A 22,865-nucleotide genomic window follows, 5' to 3' on the forward strand; every position below is an offset into this window, starting at 1 on the left:
CCATGTTGATCTACTTAGTTTTACTGGATGAAAACAGTAATTATAACAGCACTGATGCAGAGCAGAGCAAGACTTTCAGCTGTTGCAATCATCACAGCTCTGCCAACTCTGAAGGAAATAATCTTTTAATGCCAGCTCAGAGCCTGGCCTTCTTCTAAAGAAATCAAGTAATACCGAATTATCAACATGCCTCTTGAACAGTATTGTATGCACATAGTTACCTTTTCTTGCAAGAATAGCTTTAGTCTCTTTGCCCAAATTTTAATCAAATTCTAACTGAAAATATATTTGACAGTTTTCCTTGCAATCAGTTGTATAAAGGAACGTAATTGTCTTTCCACTGTTTTATTCCCGTGGCCTGGGTTATGCTAGTCGGAGTTGTGAGTAGCTGCCGAGTTCAAATTCTTTCACGCGCTGATTGCAAAGCTAATCAGCCAGGTGAAATGCATCTGGAATACTGTTATTTGCTCTGATTTCCAGGAATTTAAATAGTGACTGCATCTTTGGGTCTTGAGCGGAACTATTCTCAGGATGCCTGCTTACATTCACCTGAGAGCCAGTGGGCGTCTGGCTGCAAGGCTTCATGGACTTGCTGCTAAAAACTGGAAACAAAGCAGAGAGGAAAAAAACAAGGCAGACCTACAAGATCTCTCCTAAATTAGAGCTTTCACCATGGGAGCCTGAGCAGCTCAGGGGAATTGGTAATGGGAAATTGGAGCCATGCACCTCAAGGCTGCCAATCTGTATCTGATCCAGGCTAGTATTGGCTGGAAGCCTTTAGCATCCAATAGTTCTTTAGCTCTTTTCTTGTCTTTGTGAAGCTGTTAGCAACCTCACACCAATTCCTGTTGGAAATATATCTATAGCCCAAGGCTACCTTCACAGCTGGCCTAAAGCTGCACCCTCTCACATTTGTAGCACAGAGGTGAGAACAAGTTGGAGACATAGATCTTCCCTGGCCTTTGAAGGGTATCCATGGTCAGGGAGCAGGTGTGTAGGCAAAGAGCCATGGGCAAGACATTGCTGCTGCTCAAGGTACACTCAGGAAAGGAGTTTGGGTCAAAGAGACCCTGGGCTAGAGGGGTGCATGGGGAGGCATGGCAAAGGGTTGATCAGGAATCAGTGGATGGGACAGGGAAAGAATAAAAGGTGCAAAAATGTTGCCCAAGCAAGGAGGCCATCAGTGCATGCCAATGTCAGTCATCCTCTGTCTATGCAGCATTTCTCATGTGTGAACTGAATGTGTGTTTCTGACCCATAACTGCAGAATTTCCATGAAAGCAGTGGGAAGACATGGGATGTGCAGTTTGTGTACCTATAAAAACCTTCACATCCACCTGAAAAGTGTACACCCAGCTGCTTGAGCCCAGGGTTTCTTTTTTCAGGACAAAAAATTTCCCAGCCCGGAAAACATACACTGCTCTTTCCCAGCTCTCCAAATAAATGGAGGAACAAAAAAATACAATGTGGGAATTAACAGCAGCTCCAAGGTCATCACAACACAGACTATGTTCTCGAGCTAAAAGTTCCAAAAGGACTGAGCTGCAAAAAGGAGATTGCATGCAGCAGCATGAGGAAAAATAAGTGGTTGCAGCAGAGCCAAATTTCCCAGAACAAACTGATGCATTCAATTAAACCTTCACTTGCTACCTGGGGACGAGCTTTACCTGCACCTTGGGGCTGGCCATCCACATGCAGGCAGGTAATCAGGTAATATGAGCAACTTGATACCTACCTGAAAAAATAAAAAAAAGTATGGGCTGGGTGTGCAGTACCTAAACTAATTACTCCAAAATGATTGCCTGGATTTGGGCCAAGCATTATCTCACTTGTCCTCAGCACTACTGCAATGGCATGAGTGGAACAGAAAATGCAGTAACCTGAGAGGGAGATAAGAATGAGAGAGAGGGACAATTGAGAATGGTCTTTAGCTGTGAAGGAGCTGTTCTGTCTCTGCACCACTCTTTTGTCCAACCTCAACAGCAGTGAAGCAGCCTTTTTGTCTTGTCTCCTCCTTTTAAAATGGATTGGCAGCCAGGAGCATTATCCACACATGCATAGTCTAAACACTGTGAATTAACCTGTTTTTTTTACCTTGATCTCTATACAGCTAGACTCATCCTACTGAAGAATAAAATATCAAGTTTTGAGGGTAATTTTTATGTAGAAAACCACAAATCCCTGATTATAAAATCCTGTCATCTTAATTTTTTAAGTAGGTAATTGGTTATACAGTGAATATAATTTTAAATCATGCTGAGTAAATGGCAAAGTTCTGATCCAATCTAATCAGGATTATTTGGTTTATTGAAAATAATTCCTTTTTCTTTGGTGGGTTTAAAGCGGAGAATGGTTGTTTTATTGTCAGTGGAGAAAGTCAGTAATATAGTTTCTGATCTAGTAAGCTAATATACAGGACCTGCTTAGGAATTTAGTATAAAAAATTAAGGTGTAAGTCAAGCTTGGAGAGCAGAGAAAAATACAGCCGCACAATATGCTTTGTCTTTCAAATCTGTCACCTGGAGAAAATAAAATTTTTCATGTCAGAGTTGGGAGATCCTGCACTGTGTTTGCTGCAATGTGTCTGAAAAGTGTGGGCTTGGGAAGTACCACAGGTGTATTTGTGGGGAAGGAAGGTATCTTAGACTTATCTTGCTAAGGGCTGTGCTTCAGGTTGTTCAACTGATGCAGCAGTTACTGTGTGAAACCATGACAGACATCAAGTAGGAGGTGAAACACTATTGAAATGCTGTAGCTTTTCCTTTTGATTGCTGTTCTCTTTACAGGGTCATTTACTGCATATATGCACATATAATAAATGAGTGGTTTTGTATGAATGAAACATCATAAGAGAATAGACAAAAATGTGAAATCAATAAGTTTACTAGCCTTTACAGTGAAGGACAAGACAGACTCTCACTAGTGGATCTAACAATTCATCCCTAATTCACTTAATCAATGCTTAGAAAATCAGTAAATGCTCACTTTCAGTGCTTGCTCCACAGGGACATACTCATTCAGTGCAATGTAGATTTGTTTAAACTTGCTGATGATACAGACCTGGGGCATGTGCTTCTTGCTGCATCAGAACCTGCAAGCCACATATATCCAAAGAACAGATAAACCGTGGTCATTTATGTATAGCTGCCTAGTCTTCTGCTTTGTGTTGGGTGTGAGCTGGGCACGTCAGTGTTCACTGAGGTCTTCCCCAGGGAAGACATGGGGAAGTTAAGCTTTGACCAGAAAAGCACCAGAAGGACTAAGGGTTAGAGGACAGGGCAGCTCCTATCTTTGAAATTCAGTTTGGCACTCTGTAGGAACTATAGCTTTCATTCGTGCTAACATAGAAGTTTATGTAGCTCCTTCATCAATTTCATTGCTCCTTTTCCTTTTCCTTTTCCTTTTTTTTCCATTTCCTTTTCTCCTTTTCTCCTTTTTCCTTTTCTTTATTTTTTTTTTCATTTTTTCTTTTCTCCTTTTCTCATTTTTTCCTTTTTTCCTTTTTATTTTTTTCCTTTTCCTTTTTCATTTTTTTCATTTTCTGTTCTCTTCCTTCTTTTCCCTGGTTTTATATTTCTTCTTTTTTCTTTTTATTTTCCTTTTCTTCTTATCATTTTTCTTCTTAATTTTTATTCTTATTTCCCTCTCCTCTCCTCTCCTCTCCTCTCCTCTCCTCTCCTCTCCTCTCCTCTCCTCTCCTCTCCTCTCCTCTCCTCTCCTCTCCTCTCCTCTCCTCTCCTCTCCTCTCCTCTCCTCTCCTCTCCTCTCCTCTCCTCTCCTCTCCTCTCCTCTCCTCTCCTCTCCTCTCCTCTCCTCTCCTCTCCTCTCCCCCAATGAGCTGTACATACTTCCTTCTTTCAAGAGAAACTGCAACCAAAATTGCCTATGACCTTTCCCATGAGCACAGGCAGAAACCTCTTCTTGGCTGAGATAAAGAAATTAGAACTTCACTCTTCCATGGTTTACCCCAAGGAATGCATTTTGGCAAGATGCTAAGAATAAACCCGTTATTGAAAGAGGGATCTGGGAAGTTGACAAGCATGGCTAAGCTCAGCAGAGAAATTTGACAAGGAAATAAGATGCTTTGTAGATCAGGGTGTAGTGATTAGTCTTTTGAATGCTGGGATTATTATATAAGCAAAAAAGGAGGGGGGCACTTATTGTATATCTGACAGCTACCACTTACCCAGGTATTCTTCAAACTAATGAGGAACATAATGGTGTATTTGTTTATAAATCTTGAGCAAGACTCCTGCAGTTTATAAAAGTCAATTAAATGTGATGGAAAAGTAAAGACAACTTTTTTTTCTACTCTCAAAAATTAGAATCCCTACAGAAAGAATAGGTTAAAAAAAATCCAGTGCCATATCACTGACATGCTGCCTTCAGGCTTGGAGTCTATGTTCATCTTCAAAAAAAACCTGTATTATATATTTAAAAACACCATGTTTTGAACACTGTACATGCACACTGAAGATAACCAAATATCCAGAAATCAGTGCCCACTGCTATGACAGATATTACTTCTCATCATGCTGTACAAAAGCAGACAGGTTAGAAAGGTGAGTAGTAGGAAAATCAATGAAATAATCTTCTGAAACCATAAAAAAGAAATTAAAAATTCTAAAATGTCTTATTAAAAATAGACAATAGATAATTAAGTAACAGTTCTCTTCATATTTTTCTTTTTCATAAGTAATAAATTAATGTTTTGAAAACTACAGTCTCCATATTATTAAAATATTGAGCAATCACCCAGAGATATTATTTCCCCCTTTTGTGTCTTCCTCTCCCATAATCACATACACACACAACAGTGAGGTTTACCCTGAATTATCCACACAGATTCTGCTAATAAGGATTATGACTCTGTGTATGTGCATGTGTAAAAAGAGGAAAATATGAGACAACAGATTCAGCTTCCGATAAAACTTTGGAATGTTTTACAGAAGTTTGTCTTCCCACATGACACATAACGCAGGACATTATTCACACAGAGTATGCTCAGGGAAACAGAGCAATTTACAAACTTATTTGAACAACTTGGAGGTTTGATTCAAAACATCCCATTTGCATCATTATTTGATTATTCTGGGCATCACTACACGTTTTTGTTTCGTCTTCTTCAAAGGTAGCTACCAAGTTGGCTGAGACCCCCTAGACCTAGCTGGAGTTCAGAGTCTTTCCAGTCCTGTCTGCAATGCCCTTTCCTTTACTTACAGACTAATTTGTGTGTAAGCAAAATTTATCATCAGTCTATGCCTCTGCCCCTCACTGGGACATTATCTTTGGAGGTGTTATTCCAAATAGCAATTCCCCAGTTTCAGTGAAAACACCTATGGAGTCAGCTTATTGAAGGGAAGACTGAAGGATATTTATGAATGTTTACATCTAACTTATGCACATACTTCTACATGGGATATAACACCACCTGGACTGAGGCCAGATCTCACTGTTTATGTGCACAGAATGTATGGTCTCATTTTGTTCCACTTTTTTGGAATTACTGGGATAATCTAAGTGTAAATGAGTCCCTGCCTGAGAGAGAGCTTTACTGAATTAGTTCCAGGAGCAAGTACTTAGTTATGATAACATTTTCTATGTGGAAGTTCCAACCAGAAAAGAAAGGGGACATTTTTCAAAAAATGTTGCTGTTGCATTCATTCATATATTAAGTAAACCGGTTCTGGTGAACCCCATTTTGAAGAGTTTTCTCAGTACTATGTGACCCTAGTGACCTGCTATTGCTCCTAAAACTGCAGTGGACTGACTACCTCCCTGAGTTTTGGAGTCTCACAAGAATTTTTATCATAGATCTAGCTTAGTCCTGGTAGCAGCACTTTGCATATTTTTACTTTGTATGATGAAAAATTACTCTTGATAAATTTTAGGAGCATGGAGAACATATTGCTCACCTACGTGGAATCTGCGTGGAAGCCACATCTTTCAATTTCTTTTGGGATTTCCCTTCACCTCTAGTCTGCTGAAAGCTTATTAGAAACAGTCTTGTATAAATATTCCCATGTACTCTGTTTTGGTTAAACAAATACCTGTACATTATTAGAGGATTGCTGGAAATTTTTAGAGTTCTTGCCACAATCTCCTTTACCACAGGGTGATTTTAGGTAGACATCAATCCAATCACAAAGGTATTCTACAGATTGCTGTCATCTTGAACAGATAATTTCTTGTCCCTATCTGCACTGAATGTTTTTTGATCCTTTTGATTCTAACTGAGGAGTTATACCTGTGAAGGATATGACTCCTTAGGTGACAGCCACAAATTATAGCCAGCAGTTTGGCTTTGTGATTCCTGGTGCAGACTGCAAAGAGTGACTTTGGATTTGGTTCTGTCATCATTTTAATTCTATTGGTTTTCTTTTCTTACACTCACTGCTGGAAAACCTGGCGGTTGTCTAGATCCAAGAATTTTTATGAACATCTTTGCTATGAATCTGTAAAAATCTTTTCCACTTGTCTGTGTTATGCTTAACAGTGAATGCAAAGACCAGTCTCTTCAGATAGTGACTCACAGGAATGCAACAGGCAATCAACACAAAGGAAATGTAATACCCTAGCAGCTAATTAAAAAAGCATTACCTTCCACCAGTGCTGACCTCTAGCCATGCAGAGGATAAAGATGGGTGTCTGTCAATCAAGTTTACCTAAGAAACCTTGGCACAGTATAATGAATGGACAAACCTAAAAAAGGGAGATATTTCTCAGAATTCGAAGGTACTTTTAATACCACATTTACAGAAGCAGAAGGACTTGTCAGTAATTTGAAACCTCAGCCTGCATACTAGGAATATACCAGTGCTAAATTTGCCCAGTACTATGGATACTAGACATGGACTGTGCTGAACCATTAAAGACCTCCATGGGATTTTGATACACTTAGCACAGGGGTGTTCAGATCACAACAGTACCTACAAATATCCTAAAGTCTGCACACTTGTATTTCAGTCTTTCATCATTCCAACAGCAGAACAAGCACTGAATTTTGAGTGGGTTTTATGTCCTAAATTTTTTTTTCATATATTTAGGAACTTTGCAACTGATGTTGGCTCAATCCTCAGTTCTAATTTATCATTAATTAAGGCAAGTTCACCTGCTATGTTGTCTGCAGAAACAGCATTTATCCACACTGTTCTTGCAGTACATTTGATTCCTCAGTCCTGCTGTCCATATATTTTTTCATCTAGATTTGTGTCATGCAGTGTGTTGCTCCAGAGTTCTGTGATGACCAGGACAGAGCCCTTACAGCGAAAAACAGCTTTTAAAAGATATGTTTTTTGTTTTCCTTGAACTAAGCAAGAGGTGAGAGACTAAGATCCCAATTATTTATAAAAGTACCATGGTACTTATGTGAATACACAAATGAGAGTCTGGGTGCTGGGAAGAGTGACTGGAAAGTTGCCCATCAGAAAACCACATGGAACATGAGCCAGCAGTGTGCCTGGGAGGCCAAGAAGGCCAATGGCATCCTGGCCTGTATCAGCAATAGTGTGGCCAGCATGATCAGGCAATCATTGTCCTTTTGTACTTGGTACTGGTGAGGCCACACCTTGAGGGCTGTGTCCAGTTTTGGGCCCCTCTCTATGAGGAAGGCATTGAGGTGCTGGAGAGTGTCATGAGAAGGACAATGGAGGTGGTGAAGGGTCTGGAGCACAAGTCCTATGAGGAGCGCCCCAGAGAGCTGGGGTTGTTTAGCCTGGAGAATAGGAGGCTCAAGGAAGACCTTATCACTCTCTACAGCTATCTGAAAGGTGCTGTAGCCAGGTGTGGGTTGGTCTCTTCTCCCAGGCAGAAAACAATAAGACAAGAAAAAGAGTCTAAATTGTCCCAAGGGAGGTTTAGATTGGATAACAGGAAAAGATTCTTTGCTTAAAGGGTTTTCAAGCATTGATAGAGGTTGTCCAGGGAGGTTGAGTCACTCACTATCCCTGGAGTGATCTAAAAGATATAAAAGACTTGCAGATGTGGCACTTGGCGACATGGTTTGTTGGTGGACTTGCCAGTGTTAGGTTTGCAGTAAACTCAATAATTTTAAAGGATTTTTCCCAGTCTAAACATTCTACAGTTCTGTGATTCCATCACTATTGATCTACATGGTCACAATCAAATAGTATTAGACCAGTGCCTTAGATCATGAATGGAGATGCATGACATTATGAACTGAGAAAAAAGATGAGGAAAAATGGAATTGCCATAAATGTAAAGCCTGACAAAAGCTGATTTGCTGTGAGTCTTGGCTCATCATCTGAAGGGGAAGGGAAGGACTTGTCAGGGTAATGTGCTATTCCCATCGAGGTTCTTGGCCTCCAGGAGCTTGAGAGTGCTGAGCCAGTTGTAACCAGAAACCAGAGCAGATGGGGCAGTTGGCATCTGAAACCTGGAAGCAGGTAGACAGGCTACCACTTCTCTCCACAGCCTTCTGTTTTCTAAACAGAATTGCTCCAGATAAAATTTTCTGTGCAAGAGATAACATCAGGATCAGAGTTCCTAGGAAGTGGCAGTGAAACAAATTCAGTTCTTTCTTAATCTATTCTTTAGGCAAAATATGTATTTATTTTGAGTGTTTATATTGTCCCATGCTTTGGAAGAACAGTTTGAAACATAATAAAGTTTTTTGCCTTAGTGTTGATTTTTGGCTTCCTCAGAAAATCCTCCCGCAGTGATGCCAACTTTCAAACCTTTGACTCACTTCACTTTGCACATGCTCAGCTGTGAACTCCTGAATTTTCCCTGTTGCATTTCCAGAATATTCCAGTTGCTCTGCGCATGCTCTATGACTCTGCAATTGCAGCTGTGGGCTCCTGTCTGAGGATACAGTTTCATGATCAGCATAATTTGATCTAACTATGGGCTGCTACCCAAAAAGAATGGCCCCATTTTCTCTGGTATCCCCAAATGCATTTTCAAAAATTCCTCTTTGCGTCTGATCTAGCAACTGCACATTTATGGAACTGTTTCTGGGAGTGAGAAAGAGAAAAATCTTCCTATTTTTTTTTCCCTTTCCTCTGTTTCCCAAGGTTAGTGCCAGTTCCAAGTATATGGACCATGGGCAATATGCCTGACCCTTGCTCCCTCTCACTGACCACACTGCTTGGGTATGCACTGCATGGGAGGAAAGAGCAGCTCGCCAGGATGTGGCAAAGACATGGGCCAGAGCCGTGCAGTGGGCAGTTGTATATTATGCATTTATGAAATAATACACAAAAAAACTTGGGCCAAGTAAATGATAATAATGAACAATGTCCAGGGTATTGGCTCTGCAGATATTTATTTAGTATATAAGCCATCAGGTACAGTATCCCACCTGACTGTATGGAAGCATCTTGGTTGCCAGCAACAAAGACAAGGAAATCGCAGTTACTACTATTAGTTCACCAGCATGTACTGAAAGAACAGCAGATACTTAACAGATATCTCAGAAAAACAAGCATTCCATGATGAGCTTGCTTATTCAGTGTAAGAAGTATGGACAACATATCACTATGCTATGCCTGTTAAGAGGAACATTGCTCGTGGTGCTGAAGGACACAATCTTGCCCTGGGGTGGTGTTCTTCAGGTTATTTGGGATTTTACCGTCAATAATCATCATCCTAGGCATGACAAAAAAAGTCAGATACCTTTCTCTGCAGCTGAAGCAAGTTGTATCAGTAGTCTGTGCATTTAGAGATGTGTCGTGTGTCCCATGCTGCTCCCTCCTCAGCAGCTCAGAGCAGCATGAGGGCTGGTGGCTGTCTGTGTGTCCTCTCCAATGGGAAAGAATAGTTACCACAAAGCTTTGATTTAATACAGAGCCATGCTCTGCCTGTTGACTGCTTACTTAGTGCTCTTTGTTGCATCAAAATAAAATGGTAATTAATATCTCTTCCATAATACACCTAGTATTTTTACACTTAAATTTGTCTATTCATCGCAAGCTTTTATAGTAAGTGACTCTCAGGGGCTGACCTTGCTTTCTAGCAAAGTGACTGGGAGAAGCATCGTTTGTCTTCTGAATATACAAAAACACAGTCACAGAGAAATAATGCACACACACACACATACACACAAAACCCAAAGTCACTTCAAGAAATACAGCTTTCAATATATTACCTAATCCAATTCAGCAGAACTCTCTGAGTACAAAGGTGATATGATTCAAGCATATGGATATAAAGAAATGCTAAAACAAATGGAATTAAGTAGCTTATTTATGCTCTCCTCTACCCAGTGCACAGCATCATTATGATTTTATCAGGATCCCCTGGCACTCCTGATGAAGTGTGAGCAGATTGACTCACCAAAGCCACAGCTCAAATGAGCCTTTACTCTCTGATGTCCATGGACAGCTTGTGAAACTTTCCAGTTGATGCTGAGATGTCCTCTGGGAATACCAGGAGAAGTCCAGGAAACTTTTTTCTTTCTTTCTTTTCCTCTTTCTTTACCATGGTATTTTATTTATAGGGGAAGGAATAAATCTCACCATGGGAAATATAAACTTGTGATAAATGCAAAGGCTAAAAACAAAACAAAAAAATGTTCAGAATTTTTCCAAACCTTGTCATTAATAGCAGTGAATTTGTGTTCATTTAAATTTCATGCTCATTTTTGGGAAGGGAGAGAGATACAATTCAAAAGGTTAAATCCTTTGTTACAACAGTTTGCCTCTGATCCACCCTTCTGTTAGAAATTACTGCTTCAGTGCTATTTGGTGGCTCAATTGCACACCTGCCAGCCTTGCCAGAGGATTGCATCCTTTGTAACAGTTCTTAATATCTGCTAATGAAGAGTCATTTATTGAATTTCAGGAGTAGGGAAAGGAAGAAAAAGATGTGTGTGTATGGTATTAGTTTACCTTCAAGTGAATTCAGTGTCTCACTATTGCTCCTTTGTGGTCCTTCAAAAAGTAACTCCTACTGAAACCAACTGCAAATATATACCATCAGCATCAAAAATTGTCATATATTTGAATATATATGATATATATGTATGTGTATTTGACATAAGCTCTATGCTTGTGCTACCAAAAATTTTCATTGCATCTAGCACATGAATTGAACCTGTTTGGTCCTTAAACAACACCCACATATGTTAATGCAGCTGCTATTACCATAGTATGAATAAAGCATATATTCAGTATTTTACTGTAGAAAAGACCTTCAATTATGGCCTCAAAGCTACAACCAGGTTATCTCTAGTCCACGCTATGATACGAAGCTGTGTTTAAACAGTTAAAGAAAAAGAAAGTTTTAACCAGATCACTCAATATTTTTGGCTTTTCTGTCATTCTTTTTTTCAGTGTGGGTGAGCCATAAAGGACAAATGCAGGTGATGAAGATTGAACCAAGGTTGGTATACAACAGTAGAGAGAAGCCATACCCTTTCTAAACACATGTAAGCAGATCTTAAACTTGTAGTTGAAGGCATTTTTTTTTACTCCCAAATACCAGGAGTATTAATTTGTCAGCCATTCATTTTCATCAGTAATTCATGAGTAAAAACAAAGAAAACACTCTTCAGGAGTGCTTTTCTGTCCAAATAATGAGCCATTATTATAATTCAGAATGCTTTCAGAAAGGACAGGGGAAAATAAGCCCCTACATCTGGAAAATGCTGCAAAACATTTAAACAACAAATGTTGTTTCTCACATCCAAGATGTGCTGAGGCTGTGAGGAAAGATGTGTGTGTGTGTGTATGCATTATTTCCCTATGATTGCAACCACAAGAATGGGTTTTAGTCTGCGGAGAATCAAACTCTTATTTCTAGATTTCTTCTGTAATTATGGATATTATTCCTAGCTGGGAAATGTAGACAGTTTTCCTTCCTTTTCTGCTTCTGGTGGAAGTGATTTTTTAAGAAAAAAACTCACCTAATGAATTTCAGTATTTCCCCTTCCCATCTTTACAAAAAAAATTCCTTGGTTTTATGTCTCTGTCAAAAAAGCAAGTGACAAAATAGTTGTCAACAATTTGTACTTTTTTTTTAAGTCACAACTCCAGCAACTAGCAGAAATTGAGGAACAGATAAACCATTCATTAAACCAGCTATTGAGGAGTGCTATAGTCTGTCCTTACCCAACCTTGATCCCTTTATTTAGGGCTCTTAAACAGCTGAACTGTGTATCATTTCCTCGTACCACTACCTAAGCCTGCTCTCCACAGTCTGCCTTAGCTGCCTTAGCTCTCAGAGATCAGAGCAATTTCTGCCTCCGTCTAGGATGCAGGTTGGGAACTGATGGGGAGCAGAGGAGTGACAGTCCTGGAGGCTGGTGCTGGCTCCCTGCCACCCACCTCAGACCAGAGCTGTGACTCCCACTGACCTGGCAAACCTGGCTCAGCAGCCCCTGTGCCTTCCCCATGAGAGACACAATTTGAGCTGGAGCTATTCCTCCACAGCTATTTGAATTGGTCAGGTCACTGCAGAATTTGGGGCACATAAACGACTCCAGAGGTGCAATGGATTTTCAGTCCCAGCTGTAGCATTTTGCCTGGCAATTCAGGGTGATTCTCAGCCCAGAGGACACTGGAGCTCATGTGTCAGGACAGAGGAAGACTGGGAAGCTCGAGCTTTTCATGTTCCTGGTTCCATGGTGATAGCAAATCAGAGCATTCAGCCGTTTCTTCTGCAGAAGAGGAGATCCCTGCTGCCCATTCACAAGAATGCCTTGAGTCCTGTGAGTATGAGCAAAGCCTTCTTCCTCTGTCATCTGGCAGCCTGGACTGGCAGAGGGTTGCTCTCATGCTCGCAAGGAAGGCTGTAAGAGAAGTTCATCGGCTGCACCTGTCAGAAAAAGGTCCTGAAGGCAAGCAAAGACATTGGAACCATCCCTCATGTCATAGGCAGTGGCACTTCAGGAATGATTTGATATGCCAGCCAGACTCCAGCTTCCCTGATTCCTCAGAGTCTTGTCATGGCTTACATACACCATGTGGCACCAAACATGAAAAACTGGAGATTACTGATCAACCTACTCAAGATAGCAGATTTAAGGCATTGCACATTAATTTGTTTTTACTTTGGTAGTCTTATTGGCTTGCTTATTTGTTTGTTTATTTAGAGCGTGTCCCAGTTATTCCCACATCCTTCTCTCCCCTTCACTATATTTACAGGCAACTTGATGGAGTTTGGGACATAAAAAAAAAAGTAATTAATTTGTGGTTGAAATTGCAACCTTGATTTATGTACCCTGTGAAGGCAAGGGAATTCTGGGGATGCTTATTCATCCTCAGCATTGTGAATACATTGTGCTTTCCACTGCTCTTCCACAGTTTTTCACTATTTTTCATAAAGAACTGGCCTTCAATCTAGCCTACATGCATATATTTTATGACAGTGGAATTCAGCTCTTCCTCTCTCTAACACCTTTTCATCAACTGCGCTGGAGCGACAGCTTTAACTTATGTGTATTGGCATTGAGGATATAATTCCATCTTGGGGTAAATCCCTCTGTCCATATCCATTTCTCAGAGTGATTGCCATGCCCTGCACAGATCCTCATGGCTCACTTTCAGGGAGAAGGGCTGCACATTTATAGATTTATAGCCACTTACCACTTCAGTGTCTGGAAGTTAAACTATCTGTAAAACAAACAACTGAGACTCGGGGTAAGGAAACCAAAAGCTTTTCATAATGGGTAACGCTACATTACTGACTGCTGAAAAAAATTCATCAGAAAGGGCTGTTTTATAGAGTCATGGAATATCCCGAGTAGGAAGGGACCCACAAGGATCATCCAAGTCCAATTCTGGTTTGATCACAAGCCAGCTTTCCCTGAGTCCCCATGGAAAAACAGGGGAAAACCAGTGTTCATCCCCAGAGACTAATAGGATGCTTCTCTAATTCCGTCTTCAGTTTTGGGCCCCTCACTACATGCAAGACATTGAGGCATTAGAGAAGGGCACTGGAGATGGTGAAGGGTCCGGGGCACAAGTCTTTTGAGGAGCAGCTGAGGGAGCTGTGGGTGTTTAGCCTGGAGAAAAGGAGGCTTGAGGGGATCTTATTACTCTCCACAACTCCCTGGAAAGGAGGTTGTATCCAGGTGGGGCACAGCGCCTCCCAAGTAATGAGTGATAGGACAAGAAGAAACAGTCTCAAATTGCATCAGGGTAAGTTTAGATTGGATATCAGAAAAAATTTTCTTCACTGAAAGGGTGATTAAGCATTGGAACAGGCTGTCCAGGGAAGTGGTGGAATCATTATCCCTGGGAGTGTTCCAGAGATGTGTGGATCTGGAATTTAGGGACATGGTTTAGTGTGGAACACAGCAGTGTTAAGTTAATGGTTGAACTTGATGATCTTAGAGGTACTTTCCAACCTAAATGATTCTATGGTACTGTGAGCTAGTTCAGCCATCAAGTAGCCATGCTGAACATGCTGAAATCAGCCAGATTCAATTTCTACACATAGCTGAGAGTAAGGACAAATGGTGAATGTAAGTCCAAGGCAATGGCAGTGTAACAGGAGGCTCTTATTGAAAAGTGGCAAGATGAGAATCTTAAGTGGCTCACCTGGCAGGTGCTCCATATGGTGAGGAACCAAATCATGTGAACCACAGAGAGATTTGACAGGAAAACATCTGACAGATGGAGGCAGCAGCATATCCCAACCAAAGCATGTCTCCAAAGAGCAGGACAGATTGGCCTGAAGAGCAGAATACGTGATGATTGTGATATGAACTGGCTACACTATGACAACAGTAAAAACATATCCCTGTGAAATAACTGTGCCTCACAAGTCAGCATATGATGGCTCAGAAGACAGACCAGCAAACCAGCAATAACACTAAAGATATAGGAACTTGTACAAGATTTCAAAGAAGGACCATGAGCTACCAGAAGGAAGAGTCTGAAAGGGGTAGGAAGAAGTCAGTCTGAACATACATCACCAAAATGCCAGCAGCACACACACAGTATCTGCATTAATAATTCTCCTCATAAGAAGTGAGTTGCTTTTAGAAATTAGGAGCTTTTTTATTTTGTTATCCAGAATTTAGTTACTGAAGTGGGATTATAAAATGTATATGCATAGTCTGCCTTAACAAACCCTTGTTATTTAACTGGCTACATGTGTGTAACCTGTCACCAAAAATTTACCATTTCATAAGTAGAACATATCCCTTCCGGGCATCATTTGTGTTATCCACTCACATGACAGCTGCAAAGGATTGTCATTGCAGTGACACTCAAAAAGGAAGGACATGCAGAAGGGTTTGATACAGCTACTCTGATTTCTAAGTGTGCTGGCTCTTGTTGATTTGTGAGTAATGCAAATGTTTTTCTGAAGAGGCCTGAGCTCAACAAGAAAATAACTGGGTTTCCTAGTGGACATGGAATATTTTGGCTTTGAATTCTGGTGCTGCATCTCTTCTGTAGCACAGAATTTTTTAGTTTAGAAAAAGTATTTCTGGGTCAGAAAGAAAGCAAACTTTATGTGTTTGTAATGGAAACATGCACCCATCTACTGGGCAGAAAGAAGTCATTGCAAATGTGATATCCAGTTCTGATTGTCAAATCAGCTTCTTCTTTGAGTTACCCCTTTATCAATGGCAGGTGACACACTCAACAAGTCTTCCTGAAGGAGAAGGTGGTGAGTGGTTCTGTATATTTTCCCTGTACCATTAAGGCATGAAGAGATACTAAAACAATTTTGGACAGGAACTGTTTAAAACCACATCCCAAACAAGTACCATTCTTTCCTGATACTTACCTGTGAGGGTGGACTAGAACCTGATGCTTTAGAAATGCCAATAGATTGGAGCTGCCTGAGTTTTGTCTTCTGGATCTGATGATCAAGAACATTGCTGCTTTAGCTACTTGTGTGCTAAATTGATCTTGATGATGGAGAACATTCCTTTTAGCTATTTGTGTGCCACAGGTGCTGCAGTGTAGCTCAGGCTTCATTATTTAGACTAACTCAGCAATGCAGAGCTTACCTCCTGGTTCCTCATCACTGCTGTCCTTGGAACATGTCCCATGGGCATCAACAAACAGGCTCTGCAGAGCCTCCACAGGATTTAGGAGTGTGGAGAATTGAAAATTCTCCCCTGAAATCACTCAGTACAGACCTTCTGGTTTCCTGAGGGAATGAATTCCCCTGTGGGCTTCTGTCCACTTTTAAAAGGACATAGAAACATGCAAATATCCTCTTTGACAAAGTAACCCTAACAAACTGGGGCTGGCAGAGAAGGACTGGGTACAGGAATAGAGGTCTGAGTGAGAGAATTGAGAACTGAGTGCTGAGGTCTCTGACACAGAAATCCATGTTACTTTTTGACTCATTTTCCCCTGTGCTATGCCTGTCTTTCTCACAGTTTTGAAGGATGATGCCAATGATTGTAGAGTACTTTACAGGATACTTTAAATGCTAATTATTAAGGATAACTTAAGCAATCTGAGTGGGGCTAATCACAGTGGGTGTTCTATTCAACAGGTAGTAATTTTGTTATTTTTAGAGACATTCCTAAAATGTTTACTATAAATTGTGTAGCTACCAACATGGTCATCAACATTGGTTAAAATTAATTTCCTGTCATCTTCCAGACTGAGAAAATGAACTCTTTCATGCCTTTCATGAACAAAGTACTAATGTCATGGATGGATACTGGGTCGGTTTTAATCTCCTTAGAGTCACATTCTAGGCAAAAGGTGTTTATTTCTGTTGGAGGCAAAAGAACACAACAATGATTTTGCTCTTTCTCAGTCTTTTAACCTGAAATTCACTCAAAATTTCTCCCTCACGTTTTTGCTTCTGTTTTGGAGTAGACTTGAATGGGCCTCAGAATTGTGCTGTGTAAAAAAAGCAGAATTCCCTGAGGCGGTGGCATGAGAGGTGTGGAGGACAAGGAGGTATCTGAAGCAAGCCTTCCTTCATTGTTCTGCTCCTCCTCACAGGCTTTCTTGAGAGGTGTCTTTTAATGTCCTGACCCCAGGTAGCTTTTCAGCACATCAGCTCTTCTGTGCTGGGAGTGCTTCCTAACATCTGTTTCAGATTTGTTGCTCCTTTGTTTCCATTTATGTCCCTTCTCAACCATTATTATTTTTGGGCTGAAAATATTAAATTGTATAGAAAATATCCGAATAGGCTATGACCAGAGTATGTGTGAGGTAAATTTTATTTTAATTGTTGCTTTCTGTCATATTAAGCACAAGAGGTTCAGCTGCTTTATGGAAAGGGGAGAAAATAGTTTTGTCTGTCTTCATTTAGCAAAACAAAGTCTACAGAGAGTATCTGTCTTTTTACAGACCAGCTGTTGCAGTCAGAAAAACACCATGAGGTTTTGAGCTCAGAGTCCTCATCACATCACATTTTTACCATCAAATCAGCATTACTACAAGAAAATTAACTGATCTAGGAATGTAGCAATTTCTTGTTCTAATGATTCTCTTAATTTTTGCAATCCTCACAGAATGAGAGTACCATGGGAACTGCACCTTAAGGAGTTCCTAGTATGCATCTTGGGGTCTGGTTTTTAGATTATTGGGACTACCATTATTGCTGGGGTGATCAATGGGTACCCATATGCTGAATAAAAACACTGGAATTTTTTGCATATTCTCATGATTACCAAACAACAGAACTATTCTGCATGGTGTTAAAAAATAAGATGGGAATACTACTGCTTATTTGTTAGAGTTTATGGAAGCAATCCAGTCAGTGCAAAATGAGAGCTTAATCTTGAGCAAGTATCACAAACAATTAAAAAGTAAAGATTTGCATTCTGAATATAAAAGGGTGAATGTTGTACTAAATAGCCAGTATTAATGCACAGCAGGACAACAAAATAAAGGCATGTGTATAAACAACAGACCTCTTCAATTTCTGTTCGCATTCACACTTCATTGTTGATGATAATTTCTTTTTTTCTTTTTCCATTCTCTAACCTTCATGCATACATTTCTTGCTCAGTCACCTATACCTGCCAAGATGAGAGGGACACAGCAGAAGTTAGAAGTGGACTGGCTCTCTTGCCATTTCCCAGTCTAAAATATTTAATATACCCTAAGATGGTGCATGAAAGTTAAGAATGTGGCTTATGCTTTGGGGAGCAGAGGTCATCTGGCAACCCAGAGGAGTAAGCACCTCGCTGTTTGCAAGATTGTTCTGTCTTTTTCCAGTGTAGCATGTCTAGTATTTTAGCTTTGCTCTGATTCCATACATGGGTCCAAGCCACATCCTGTTCAATGGAGTTAGCAGAACCTCTGCATAACTCCTCTGTGGGGCCATTTTTAAGTTCCACACTGGTAGGACATCAATAGCTCTGTACCACAAACATGGTTTTGGCTGGGCTGTGGAGGCAGCCTCCAGAGCAACTTGTGGAATTCTTTGGCAGTCAAACTACAGAGGCATATGGCACTGAGTTACTTACTGGATAATATTAAAAATAGTATAAGGCTCTGCATTTTAACTGAGGAACTATATTGCTGCTCATTAAACACTTCAGAAATGTCCATCTTCATAAATATAAAATATAGAATTACATATGCCAAAGAAAGGCATTATTACACTTCCTTAAAATGAAATCTTCCAGGTTTTAAAATGCTTAGTAATACTGGCTCACTGACATCCTTCTTGTGACCTTAAAACAATTTTTTGTTGTTTCCTTTAAATAATTTAGTGAGTGATTGCTCAGTGATGATGTTTAAATAAAAACACAATGTGATAGTTAATCTGCGAGACAGATGCTATTAATATTGGGTGGATGTAGTTTCAGAAGTATTCTGCCTGGATTCGAAGCACTAAGCTGGATATAAATAGTGGTGGATTTCCCTTATGTGGAAAATGTAATAGCCCCATTAAGCATGTCTTCGCTGCAGAGTCAGGCCGTATATTGACCCCCAGCTTTGAGTCCCAGCTTTTACTGAGATGAGGTGCAGGGAGCCAGACTGCCAAGCTATTTTGGGCTAATGAATCCTCATTAGCTTGGTGCTCCCTTGGGTATTTCTGTTGTCCTTCACAGGGCAACCCTAACCTAGTCCTTTATCTCTGCAGTATGTGGAGTTGTCTCAAGTCCAAGTCATTTGGTCTCAGACCCTGAGCACCTTTGAATGGCTGAATTACATAGCCCATGCATAATAATTTCAAGGAAATTATCAATTAAATAATAATGAAATAATCAATGGCATTATCTGGATCTGTAGCAACAAAGAGTGGTTAGTAATGACCATGGCATGGCCTTGGAGAGGGCTCCACTATCTTAAGGTCACTTGCCAACAACCAAGGAACAAATGTGATGCCTTTACAAGGTCTATCTGTTTCTGAAAAACCTCTATTCCTGTGAACTAGGTCCTCACCAGGAAACAGGGAAGATGAGAACACTGAATGAAGGTGAAAAGCTGTCTCTAACTTCTCTTTCCAACTTCATCATCCTTCAGAGACTGACAGCATCAGAGTCTGTGTGTGGGCATGACGAATGGAGTAAAATGCAAAGCTGAAATAAGAGTCAAAAAATAACTCCACTCTGAAGACATGCTATTGCAGGGGGCTGCTTTATGGCCAAGTCACTCTTCCCAAATGACCACAGTTTCAGAATAAGATGGAAAAGATGTTTCTGTATATGTATGTGCCAACAAAATGCTGGCAGGTATATACTGCCTTCATTCCAGCCCACCCTTCTGTTTTCCCTGGAGAGAAGAAATATTATACCTGCTGCTACTTTACATCGTAGGCTATACTCACAGCTACACATTCAATTATTTTTAAACTGTACCAGTGACAATTCCTATATATAATGGGGTCTATTTTCCCCTTTGTCCTTTGGGTGTTTTTTTAATTTCATTTTATTTTTTCAAACAAAATAAAAGATGGATCAGCTAAAGATCTTTGTTTAAGTATTATTGGCATAGAGTAAATTCAGTAATATGAGAGTTAGTCCTGGAAGTATGTTAATAAGATTACTCATATTACCTATGTGCTTAATAAATTTTTGCTGGCTACTGCTGGATGCTTTGTAGCTTTAGAAACTTATACTTTAAGTTAGAGTAAATCTCAGCTCAGCACTGAAGGGAAGGCTAATGCAGCTATTACTTACTGCCTGAAGTTTGGGACCTGCAGCTGCAGCTTCCTTGCTTTATCAGAGTCATCTTTGTACAAATCATATTGGAGTCTCACACAGGATTTAGCACAGGATTTTCTGTGCTAAGGAGATCCAGAGCTGCCTCCAAAAGAAACAATTCAGCAGAGGCACTACACCAGGACACAAGGCAGGGCATGCAAGTGCTAGACCTGTTTCAGCTGTCTTCCCCTCCACAAAAGAAGTATATATTTCATTTTTAACACAGGAACATCTCCATTTTGGGATTTGATTAATGGTGGCATGAAATGCTTCCACAGAGAAGGATAATGATGATGTGGGATAAGAGGAAGGAAGGACTGGTGCTTTTCCATCACTGGCAGGTTTTGTGAACCAGGAGCCACTGTGTTCTCTGCCCCACCATCCCTTCTGTAAAAAGTGACACTAATACTCCTCTTCCCCACAGGAACTTTGAAGATCAACGCATTCATGCTGCTGAGGCAATCAGATGCAAGAGATATACACACAGTCACTAGATCAGGCCTCCTCTGGGAACCTGGGGACTGTATCTCAGCCATGTATCTCACATTACTTAGAAAAGAAACCTTAAAAGTTTTCTTCAGTACACCTCTGTATCATTTCCAGGATAATGCAATATTTTTCTTCATCTTCTTCCTTGATGGTTGTTTTAAATATTGGGGGAATTCAGAAAATAAAAATCCTGTGCAAAAAACTTTTCATTGCTTTAACACGCTGTATTTCTCACAATTTTTTGGCCAAAAGCAGTCTCATAATTGGACAGTAAACTTCTGACTGTACAACAAAACTTCATGTATTTCACTCAATTTACTGTCTGCTGAAAAATATTGTCAGAGACATGTAATTTGGAGGCCAGTCTGAAACATGTCTATTTAAAGACTTCAATCTTTTATCATTATGTATAGTGATGGTGGTATTTATAATAGGTATTTGCACTACTGAAACACTGAAATATTTACCATGGATATTTGCACGTCTGAAAGCTGTGACAAGGCAAGAGGATTTGGAAGCCAAACCCAGAGTTAAGGCCTGAAGTTTTTTTCTTGGTGAAAGAAACTGGGAGTATTCCTACAGCAAGAAACTTTGGACATTCCTAAAATGCTACAAGTGCTCTACATCTAGGTGATGATCAATGAGGGGAGATGATAATACATCACAAATGCTGAAAAAATGACAGTAAAGAAAGTGGAGATACTGTGATAATGGAAAAGAGAACAAAGAGAAAGAATAAGACAAGAGTAAGAGAAGCATAATCCAATTTGTGAGGAACATATGTTTGAAAGTACTCGGAAAAAAATCTCCACTGTTCTTTGGTGAAACTATCTCAAGTTTCTCAAATCAGTCTTGCTTTTTCATGATAAACAGCACTATGATCTGGATATGTTTTCTATATTATTCACACAGTAATAGCAACCCGATTTCTGATATTTGGGTCTTTACTCAAAATCTTCAAATACAGAATTTCTGTACAGTAAAATGAGTTCATCTGCCATTATATTTACTTTTCATAGATAATTTTTACAGTCTCACAAATCCTGGTCTGAATATCGCTGCTGGTGAGACATAGGCTAAAATAATCCAAATGTTTCTCTCAAAGAGAAGCACCTTAAAATGAATGAATCACATTTAGTACTTTGACAAAGAAAAATGAATGACAAATATGTTATATAACTTCATTTTTCCCCAGAGTACACCTCATTTTTATATGTGCATATTAGTGATATATACTAATTGAATATGCACAGGGTACAGCTGGTTGAATGGTCCTTTGAAAAGAATATCTACAAATGTAGCTTGTCTTTCCAACAGTAAGTCAGTCTAATTTCTGCAAATACATTTCTTGTCTATAGCATTTACCAAAGAGTTTCCAGCAATTGATTCTACAAGGTATTTACAAGGTAGCTGGTATGACTGATTATGTTTTATTATCATTCATTCATTGCTGCTCAAATGGAGGACCTGAAATGTCTAACATGTTGATGTTGGTAAAGTACTTGGTATTTTTCTTCCTGCTGCTACTTTTGTAGCAAAAAATCATTAATGGGCAACAATGTTCATTTATCAATTTATGCAATTTCTTAACTGAATACTCTGATAAAGACGCACATTTTTTTTTTGTATTAAAAATTTAGTTCGTCATACTCATCTCTACCTACATACAGTTTTCTATCTCCATTTTGTAGCAGAAGTATTTTTTCAAAAATTATGTGCTTCATGTAGTGGTTTGTACTTTGTCATTCACACATTAAAATTCAAAGATTCATGGTCAGTTTTTGTTTCATAATTTGTTTGCCTAAAATACCAGACTAACATAAGAAACAAGCCAGTCTCTTGAAATATTTTTGGATTTTTTGCACTCTTATGATACATTTCAAAGCCATTAGAAGCTTATCTGACAACATTTTTATGTGACATGGTTGTCAGTAGGGAAAAAAAAAGAAAGGCATGGGAAAGCAGTTGGAAGAATCTGAAAATAAGAGACTTCAATAGAGTTGGGAACAGCTGCTAGTGAGATACATGTGTTTGTACAGAAAATGCACTGCCCTAAGGATCAGGATTTTAATAGAGGTTGCATAACACCTTAAGGTATGCTGTTCGGTGTCTTTACTGTTGCTGTATTTGCAAGAAGAGTGTCAGAAAACAACAGCTTGGTGAAGCAGATTGCAAATTAGGAAATTCAAGCCCCATTTCAAATGGGTGATTTAGGGTATAAGTAACACCACCCATTCTGAAACAATGGTTAATGCGCAGCAAAAATCAAATTGCAAAGACTTACTCAGAACTCTGAAAAGTCATCTTCAAGTTCCAGCACCCACTTGGA

The 22,865-nt window shown here is 39.7% G+C and overlaps 1 long non-coding RNA gene across 1 annotated transcript in view; it reads left to right on the forward strand.

Moving 5' to 3' along the window:
* LOC143693711 (uncharacterized) overlaps positions 1-19,742 on the forward strand; it is a 31,934-nt gene extending 12,192 nt beyond the window's left edge. The window contains exons 2-3 of the long non-coding RNA XR_013181649.1: positions 11,295-11,343; positions 19,279-19,742. This is a non-coding gene — a long non-coding RNA (uncharacterized LOC143693711). The remainder of the gene's footprint in view (positions 1-11,294; positions 11,344-19,278) is intronic.
* Positions 19,743-22,865: the final 3,123 nt, after the last annotated feature.

Source organism: Agelaius phoeniceus, chromosome 3 (genome assembly GCF_051311805.1).
Source record: "Agelaius phoeniceus isolate bAgePho1 chromosome 3, bAgePho1.hap1, whole genome shotgun sequence".
Lineage (NCBI taxonomy): Eukaryota > Metazoa > Chordata > Aves > Passeriformes > Icteridae > Agelaius > Agelaius phoeniceus.